This window comes from Trachemys scripta, chromosome 12 (assembly GCF_013100865.1).
Source record: "Trachemys scripta elegans isolate TJP31775 chromosome 12, CAS_Tse_1.0, whole genome shotgun sequence".
Taxonomy (NCBI): Eukaryota; Metazoa; Chordata; order Testudines; family Emydidae; genus Trachemys; species Trachemys scripta.
Genome location: NC_048309.1, coordinates 1865261 through 1874326, shown reverse-complemented (window position 1 = coordinate 1874326; position 9066 = coordinate 1865261). Strand labels below are relative to the sequence as shown.

The 9066-nt window shown below is 47.9% G+C and overlaps 1 protein-coding gene across 1 annotated transcript in view; it reads left to right on the top strand.

The window, feature by feature from the left end:
• Positions 1–6713: 6713 nt before the first annotated feature.
• The window catches only part of DNMT3B (DNA methyltransferase 3 beta), a 42072-nt gene continuing 39719 nt past the window's right edge, over positions 6714–9066 (top strand). The window contains exon 1 of the mRNA XM_034787591.1: positions 6714–7646. The gene's annotated coding sequence lies outside the window, so the exon portion shown is untranslated. The remainder of the gene's footprint in view (positions 7647–9066) is intronic.

Sequence of the window (9066 nt, the reverse complement as noted above, 5' to 3'; positions counted from 1 at the left end):
AGGGGGGGGGGGGTGTTTCGGTGATAGCGCTGGCGGGCGGGGGGGTTGGGGCTATTGTGATTTGGGGCTGGTGGCTGTTCTTTGGGGTCATGTGGCGATCTCCTTAGGGGATTGTCGCTGGTGTTGGGAGATGGGTTGGGGGTGTGCATGATTGGAGATGGGGCTGGTCGTTGGGGGGTGGGGAGGTGTTGCTGTTGGGACCCTTGTAAAGGGAACAGTGCTGGAGTCTCAGCAGAGGATTTATTTATGTTCACTAATAATAATCCTGGTGGATGCTCCATCCCTGACCCTTTTAAAATCGAGATCTAAAAGCTCTGCTGTGGGAATTATTTTGGGGAAGTTCCTGGCCTGTGTTGCCCAGGAGGTCAGACTCACTGGGTGATCACAATGGTCCCTTCTGGCCTTGGAATCTATGAATAAGAATGTAACTGCTCCAAAAAGAGCTTCAAGTGGTGCATGAGTAACATGTCAAAGAGGGACATACCTGCCTTGTGGGATTATCATGAGAATTTTCATACATCCACAGCTGTGGGTTTAGAAAGCCCATGAGCGCACAGTAGGTAAATTTAATCATTATTTAGGTCACTGGTTAGTGTTGGAAACCCTCCCTCTCCCATACATTAGTACTGTTTGTTTCAGCCAGACTTTTAGTTGGGATTTTCCCTCATGTTCTGGGTGGGACATTGGCAGAGGGATGGGGATTAGCTGGAACACAATGAATTTGGCTCAGGGAGATTAAATGACTTGCCTAAGGAAACCCAATGAATCAGTGGCACAGACAGAGTTAGAACCCAGTGTGCTGCTCTAACCTGTAGGCAACATTATATTAAGCGTTCCCTGAATTTAGGCATAAAGGGCCATATTTTTAAAAGAACCTCAGTTTGGCCTCCTTTTCAGATGGTTGCATATGCAAATGACTATGTGTGCAGAATTGTGTGCCACAAATGTAGAATGTTGGGGTTCTTTTAGCTGTAGGCTTTAGGAATGGGTCAGACAGCTTGACTGCCTTTCAGTGTATTTATTGTCCTGTCTTGGAAGTTCATACTTATTTCTGGGAAGAGTTTTTACACGGAGATGAAGGATGGTCCTGGGGGTACATCAATAGGAGCTCTGCGTTCAAGTCTCTGCCCTAGACTTCCTGCCTCCAACAGCTGGAGTGTGCATGGGGGGGTGTGTGTGTAGGGCTGCCTATGATGGCACAATGCAGTGCCCGTGGCCAGGGAATTCTCTGGCTGCTTGTGGGCTGGTTCTGGTTCCGGTGAGACAGAATGCCACCTTGGGTAAATCACTTAATCTCTCTGGACCTCAATTTCCTAGCTGTAAAATGGGGATAGCAATCCTTCCTTTGTTTGTCTTGTCTGTGTAGATTGTAGCCTCTGTAGGGCAGGGAACTGTCTCCACGAGTGTGTACAGCACCCTGCACAATAGGGCCCTGATCTCAGTTTGGACCCATAGGTGCTACTGTAATACACATGCATAAATAATAACAGCTGTCATGTATCAGGGGGGAGCCGTGTTAGTCTGAATCTGTAAAAAGCAACAGAGGGTCCTGTGGCACCTTTAAGACTAACAGAAGTATAGTCTTAAAGGTGCCACAGGACCCTCTGTTGCTTTTAACAGCTGTAATGGTTCCCCACTGGGACCTGAGTTATGACGTTTGCACTCTCAAGTACCTTTGGATACATTCCTAGTTTTTTGACAGGTTGTCTGGAAATATCTCGGCTGGTTACTAGGTCATCAGGTTACCCCTGGCCTGGGGAAGGAAGGGGAGAGGGAATTCTTCAGTGCTGAGACATTGCACTGCAGGTTCCAGACACAGAGCCTTCAGGTAGTGACACAGTTAAAGAAACTGCAGTTTATTCTGCCTCATCCTCCCAAAGGCCAATGGGAAGAAACTCCTTTGGTGATATCATGGGGAAGGGGCTGGGTGGTGTCTGAGAAACAAATACATTCTGAAGCAGTTCTGGAACTTGTACCAGTCCCAGGTGGATGGGAAAGGCAGCTGGATGGATACCCATAGGGAAGAGCTGAAAGTTAGGATCTCTGTGGTTGGTAAATGTGTATTAGAGAAAATGGTCCATGGAAACACAGATAGTAGGAGACCGGAAAGAAGCTAGGGTTCCCCGGGGCCCAACTGTAGGGGATGCACTTACTTACTTCTCTGCAGGTACACCCAGTTACTCCATTTCTTCCTAAATGACTGGCTTGTTTATTGCTGTGGTGGTTGTTCTAGCATTGAAGTCTGAATGGAGTGGGGGACAGGCGTGGAAGGGAAGGATGGAAAGAGTGACTCTTTGTTGCTTTATTTCTCTTTGTATGTGTTTAGCGCTGGTGAAAGGTGACCATCTGACAGCTGTGGAAACTGACAAACTTTTTTCTACGGAGCCAGTACAACTCCCTGCCACTTTGTGCTTCAGCTCAGACCTGGGAGTAATTAATCTCTTTTCTGCATTGGGGATTTGCCCTGGTTAGAGAAGTCAGAGAGAACAAATAATATGTGATAGGTTTAGTCACAGTTGCTTAATGCATTACTGGAAGATGCTCAGATACTGGAGTAATGAGCATGGGATAAGAACCTATCTAGAATAGAATACAGTAGAATAGTGACTGGCCATGTGTGTAGCTGCTTCAGAGCGAACGCCTAGGCCTTGTTTTCTCTAGGCAACAAGGTATTTTTTCACCACTTTTTAGCTAACACATGGTTACTAAACGCATTAGTGAAATTCTAGTGTGGACAAGGCAGCTGTGGTTTTAAAATGTGATAGCAGGTTGAGGTGAACACTGGGGCAGGGGTGGGAGTGGGGGGGGGGAGAGGATGAAATAATAAAAAACCAAAACAAAACCAAAGATAGTGGTAAAATTGGGGAAGTCTCCAAGCCTGTGACTGGGGGGAGGGGAGGGGGAAGGAAGGGGGAAACTGGTTGCAAGGGCAGGGTGTAGAAACAGGAGGTGGGTGGGGCAGGGAAGTGACTGGCCTTTTTAACGAGCACATCTGCAAGTCAAGAAGTTCCTTTTCTTATTAAACTGCACATCCCAAGTACCTCTTTACTTTTCAGGATTAGAGGGAAATGCTCTATTTTAGGGAGAATGAAAGGCCATTTGGGAGGTGATGGCCCAGAGTGGTGGATCAGCCATTGGTATCACCTATTCCTTTTTTTTTTTTTTGTCATTCAAATGGATTTTGGGTCATGGCTGACATCCCAGCCATCATGTAAAACGCTTCCCTGTGGCCTTTTGACCGGCACACCGAGGCCTCTACAGGCAAAGTCAGACTGTTTCCATTGCAATCTCTGCACCTACAGAGGAAATGTACCTGATGAGGTTAACTCTTTCCTCTGGAATTAAAACTGAAACTAGCCCAACTGCATTTTCAATGAGGACTGGGAGGGTGTGAGCCAGGTCTTTGAAACTGCAATAGTCAGCAGTGACTGACATGGGGCCTAGAGGGACAAGCTGGTTCTGAAGGGCGGAAGGGCCTGGAAATAGTGTTTCTGGGGGAAGCTCGTCAGGGCTTAGAAGGCAAGGCTGGGCTCTGCTTTCCTTGTCCTGAATGTAGGTGGTCAGCTCTTCAGGGCAGGGGTGCATCTGTGGTGCTCTGTGAGCAATGGATAGTACAGCATGATCGTTACCCAGCATGGCAAACCTGAAATGGCCTGGGCTGCAAAGCTGGGATCTGGATCTGATCTCGACAGTTTCATTGTCTCAGTGAGATGTAACTTTTGAGGGAGAGGTCGTGGTTCCAGATGCAGAAGCATCCCGGGAGTAGCTGGGCCCAGTCTCTTGGAGGGCTTTGGATATCAGGACCAAGACCTGGAACCATTCTATTCTGTTCTATATGGGTTCTTACATTGTGTTCATCACCATAGTGCATGAGCGTCTTCCCAGTCATTCATTAAGCAACTGTGACTATCACATGTTCTCTCCTCTTCCCAGGGGAAGAAGTGTGTGCAGTGGGGTGTTTATATATAAAAATTAAAAACATCCAAAACTAATCTATATATACACACATTGCTGTCTATATACACTAGAGAAGGCAGGTGGAAGAAATGTGCCTTGCATTTGGAGCAGAAGGTGGGGAGGTTTGGGTTGGTTCTTCACTCCTGGGGGAGTTTGTTCGCAGTCTGGGGCTGGCCCCTGGAAAAAACTGTCTCCTGTATCCCATGGCACTTTGTGTTCATTGGGAGCTAAGTGCAGGGAGCAGGGCACTGGGGTGGTGTGTTAATGGACCACGCCTGTGATGATAAGGAGATGGGCTGCTGTAGATCCGTGGAAATATACAGGTATGGACCAGATGGCTATCTTTTGCAGGCCCAGCATACAGGCTGTCTTTTGAAAATTCAGCTCTGAAGCCCAGGTGGTGCGTTCTGGCCCGTTTCACTTTCTGGTGCAGTTGCGGTGTATGGGATACCAGCTCTGTAGGAGAATGTTTACTTTCAAACAACACACAGTTCTTTTCAATGACATTCTAAAAGAGCCCCAATGAAACATCAGAACTGCTTAGCTCTGGGGTTCAACGCGAAGGAGAGGCCTGTCTGGAAGTCACGTGGGCCGAAGTAGCCTTGGTGTGTTAGACCCCTTCGAGAGCTGTGTTGCTGGTGGAGCGTGGCTGAGATGCTCACAAGAAACCACGGCCCTCTTCAAGATAGTAAGGCATTGTATAGCCTCAGCCCAGAACATACCTGTGTCTGAATAAGGATTACGGGATTCAGCTCTGTAATGATTCGGGCTGTGGCTGTAGATGGCTGCATTGTAATGCTCAGGGCCTGCCTTCACCGCTGAAAAAGCTTGTTTGTTTTTTGTACCTTGGGGTAGCTGTCACACATGAGCTAGCCGGAGTGAAAACACAGCAGAGACAAGGCGCTTTGTTTAGTTGTACACTCACCGGAGCCAGCCCTATGTATCTGCCTGGGGTTGAGCTTCGGTGTTGTGGTTAAACTCAAGTAAGTGCCTGGTCGTCCCTGTGTTCTCCCTGGGGATAGCTCATGCATGCTAGGAAGGTAAAAACGCAGCTTTGTTAGAGAAGTCCTCCGTAGCAGTGGGGGCTGGAGTGGAAGCAGGAGTAAACCCTTATTGCTCACTACAGACTTCGAACGTTTGTGTACTAACCAGCTGTGATCAGGCAGCAGAACCCAGATGCAGTTTTTGGACATTCCTGGATTCAGGGCTCTTCAAAGCCAGGATTGTGGTGTAGCTCTATTATAAAGATAGAGGTAATTTGCAACATTTGATGTGGATGTAGGGGTGGGTTTCAAGATGTTTGGATCCAGGGCTCAGGGTCTGGCCTGTCTCTAGTAATAAACTCCTAATATTCAGTAGTAACCTGAAATCTGTTGAGGGACAGTGGAGTCCCTAGAGAGAGAAACTGTGACCTTTGCTGCCTTTGTTTGTGAGGTGTGTGCATCTGTTACTCCCAGCTTCCGTGTGAGGCATCTCTGGGGAGGAAATGCTGCCCCCCCTGAGCTGCTAGCTGCAGTAGTCAGCAGGCCTTTCAGGTCTCTGAGTAGCTGAGGGGAGTCCAGCGAGTCTGGGCAGCTCCCAGTAATTGTTCATTTGGTCTGAGAGCAGATGTGCTGGATCAGTGGGATTTCTACAAACAGCTGTAGGGGTTTACTTAGCTTGAGACTCTCTCTTTCTTCTGTCCCTGTGCCTAGAGACTGTTGTTGTGCTCTGGGGAAAGGATCTGAATGTGCACGTTGTGGGGATTTTTTGCTTTCGGAAGGTGTGGGATGGACACCTGACTAACAACCTGTGTCGAGAGCATAACGGACTTAAGGCCAAAACGTCTTCTCTAAAAGTTCAGTGCAGACAGCTCCTTTTTGCTTGTCAGATGAGGTGAAAGAAGAGCTGAAAGCAGAAACCTCCATTGTTTCTGTACTGCCTATAACGCGCAGATCACAGAGGCATCCGGGTCCAAATTGAGAGAGAGAGAGAGAAAGAAAAGATAGAATTCTCCCACCCAGGCTCTGATCCTGGATGCTGAACTACTTGGAGAGGACATCAGTGACCTGGTCCATGGGTACCAGCACCTCTCTGCTCCTAGGGAAGGTTTCACTAGGTCCTGAGTCAGGTAAGATACCAGTGACGTCAATGGAAGTTTGGGTGAATATGGGCCTCAGGTTCTGAGCCAGTGGGAACAGCAGGTACTTCGTGCTGAATTATAAATGTCCCAGGAAAAACATGGGTTTACACTGGGAAAAGTTGTGGACAACATTCATGCTGTGTTGTGGCTCCCGCTACACAGCAGCGAGATGGCTTCTTTCCTTGGTCCAGGGGAAGCTGCAGGACTGCAGCCTTTAGGTCCAGAGTGCTTCTGACACTGTTCCTAAAACGGGACCAAGGAAGGACACATCTGGGAGGGCAAGAGACACATGGGCTCAGGTGAGGTGCCCCTCCTTGCATGGGAACTGCTGGACAGGTTTAGGAGAGAGGGGAGAGAAGGGGGGAAAAAAAACCCTTCTCTGAATGAGAGAGAGAAGAGGAAAAAAACCCAACCCGCCCTGTCTTTGTTCTTTGGCTGAAGGCTGTGCATCCCAGCTGACAACCCACAGCTAAGGAGGCCCCAGGGTGACATTAAGGATGTATGTTTGCGACAGTGATGACATTCTGGCTGACACAATGCATGGTATGCTGAGTATTAAGCAGAGCAGGCCCCATTTTGTGCACTGGTGTGTTGTGCTGTCAGGAGAACGCTCTAGGCAGCCGTTCTCCTGCTTCTGCATCAGTGGCATGGGATCAGGCCCCAAGCAGAGATTGGGGCCCTCCGCAGAACTCCTCTTTGGCTCCTCTTTGTTCCCATACATGTGTGTGCTCCAGGGAAAGAGCATGACCCCTAGTGGGGAGCTGTCAGGAAATGGAGGGTTCTGTTTTTAGGCAAAAATGAAGACTTTTAGAAACAATGGCGATTTGAAAAATCACTTTAGTGATAACACTGTTGCCTGCACCCTGTACAGGGCTTTGAGACCCTGTTCATCATGACATTTCTGGTGGGGTGTGGAGAATTAATTTTGCGGGTGACTGTACTTAAACCACCAACTTATCTAAAGTTATAAAATGTTTGATGATCTCTAAATGGGTGACAGGTCCAATTGGGCCTTCAGTGATGGGGCTGCAATCGCAGCGAATTCACTGGCTATGTCTGTAATGTAGATGTTTTCAGTCCTTTTTCTATTTTATCCATTTGTTGTTATTAGTTACTGAAATCTTCAAAGCACTTTGGAAGGGCACAGCTCAGACTGGATTCAATGGGAGAAGGGCTGGGGGCTCTTGATAATTACGAATATTGTAGAGCTGGGCCCAGTAACCTAATAGTTATTTCATGTATGGGAGCAGGAGCAGGCCCAAACCTGCACCTCATGTCCTTTAGATCCACAGTAGCTGTGTCGTTCTCAGTGAATCTTCGCTGATTAGGAAAAGGGGAAGCTGGTGCTGAGTCCAGCAGGATGAGGGGAAGTTAGACCAAGGAGGAGGAAATTCTCATAAGACCCTCAGGACACATGTCTCACCCTAGAGCTGATGTGCTGCGTTCATCCAGAATGGGTCAGATCCTACTTCCACTGCAGTGAAGGGCAGTTGCCATTGACTTCAATCGGAGCAGAATTGGGCCCTCCCTTGGCCAGTCCTCACAACCGAGCAGTAGCATTGCAGAGGTGAATCCATCTTACTGCCAGTTCTGAAATGGTTTTATCCCCCTAGAAACAATTCATTAGGTGGGCCAATGGCTCTGGACTTGGTTAAATGGTTCATGTGGTTTGGCTGAAGAGAAAACATTTTAAATTAATAATTTCTCTGATTCTACCAAGATTATGCCCCTACTTCAGTTGAAGCCATTATGCATAATTCTGCATGGCTGCTGAGTCCCTGCCTCCAAGTAGCTTGCGACCCATTGCCCCCCAGGTTCATGGGAGGGACGCATGCTCTCAGTTCCTCCCCCTTTGTGCTCTCTGCAACTTGAGTGTGCTAGCACCAGGGTCACAAGGAGCGGACTTTGTCCCTGGCTCCCGAATCTCCTCTGGAAAGTGGAACTCGCAAGACTAGTGTGCTGAGGGAGAAGGGAGTGCAAGGGGGTCCTTGAATGTCAGCACTGGGAGAGACAACACTTCCACTGCCTCCCTGCCTAGCTTCTCTGGTCACATCTTTCTCTGTCCCGTGTGGACAACTGTAAAAACAATGTACGAGAATGGCACTAGCCTTGGTTAGGCCAAACAGTAGGGGATAGAGTTGGAAGATGGTGTGACTGGATTGGAAGAGGCAGAGGCCTGAGGCAATGTCAGGATAGGGCTGGAAGTGTATTTTGTGGACTACATCAGCATTAATCCAGGTCCACACCGATGTGACTGAGAGCAGAATTTGGCCCCTGTTTTTCAGCAGACATATTGTGTGGGGTGGCAGTGGCTGCCCCCCTACTCAGTTTGAAGCAGCCCATAATAAGCTGGATTTTTAACCACCTTCTGCAAAAAAAGACCCTGCTCTTTCTGCCTTGTTGCCTGCTGCATCTCACCTCAGGGAGAGGAGGTGCGTGGGTGGTTTGATGAGAATCAGAAACATTTTAAACATGGGAGGGTTTAAAAATGCCCCTGCCCTGTGAGGTTCTGTATTTCCGACTTTGTGGTTCATTCTGTCTCCAAAGGAGCTTGGATAAGAATCTCACAATGGCTTTGGTTCGGTTGGCCCTGCTGTGAAGGGCCGGGCAGCATTTTAGGGGGAGATTTACATCTGTTTAACCACAAAAAGAACAGGAGTACTTGTGGCACCTTAGAGACTAGCAAATTTATTAGAGCATAAACTTTCGTGGGCTACACCCACTTCTTCGGATGCATATAGAGTGGAACATATATTGAGGGGATATATATACACACATACAGAGAGAATGAATAGGTGGGAGTTGTCTTGCCAACTCTGAGAGGCCAATTAAGTAAGAGAAAAATTTTTTTTTGAAGTGAAAATTTTTTTCTCTTACTTAATTGGCCTCTCAGAGTTGACAAGACAACTCACACACACACACACAGAACATGAACAGGTGGGAGTTGTCTTGTCAACTCTGAGAGGCCAATTAAGTAAGAGAAAAAA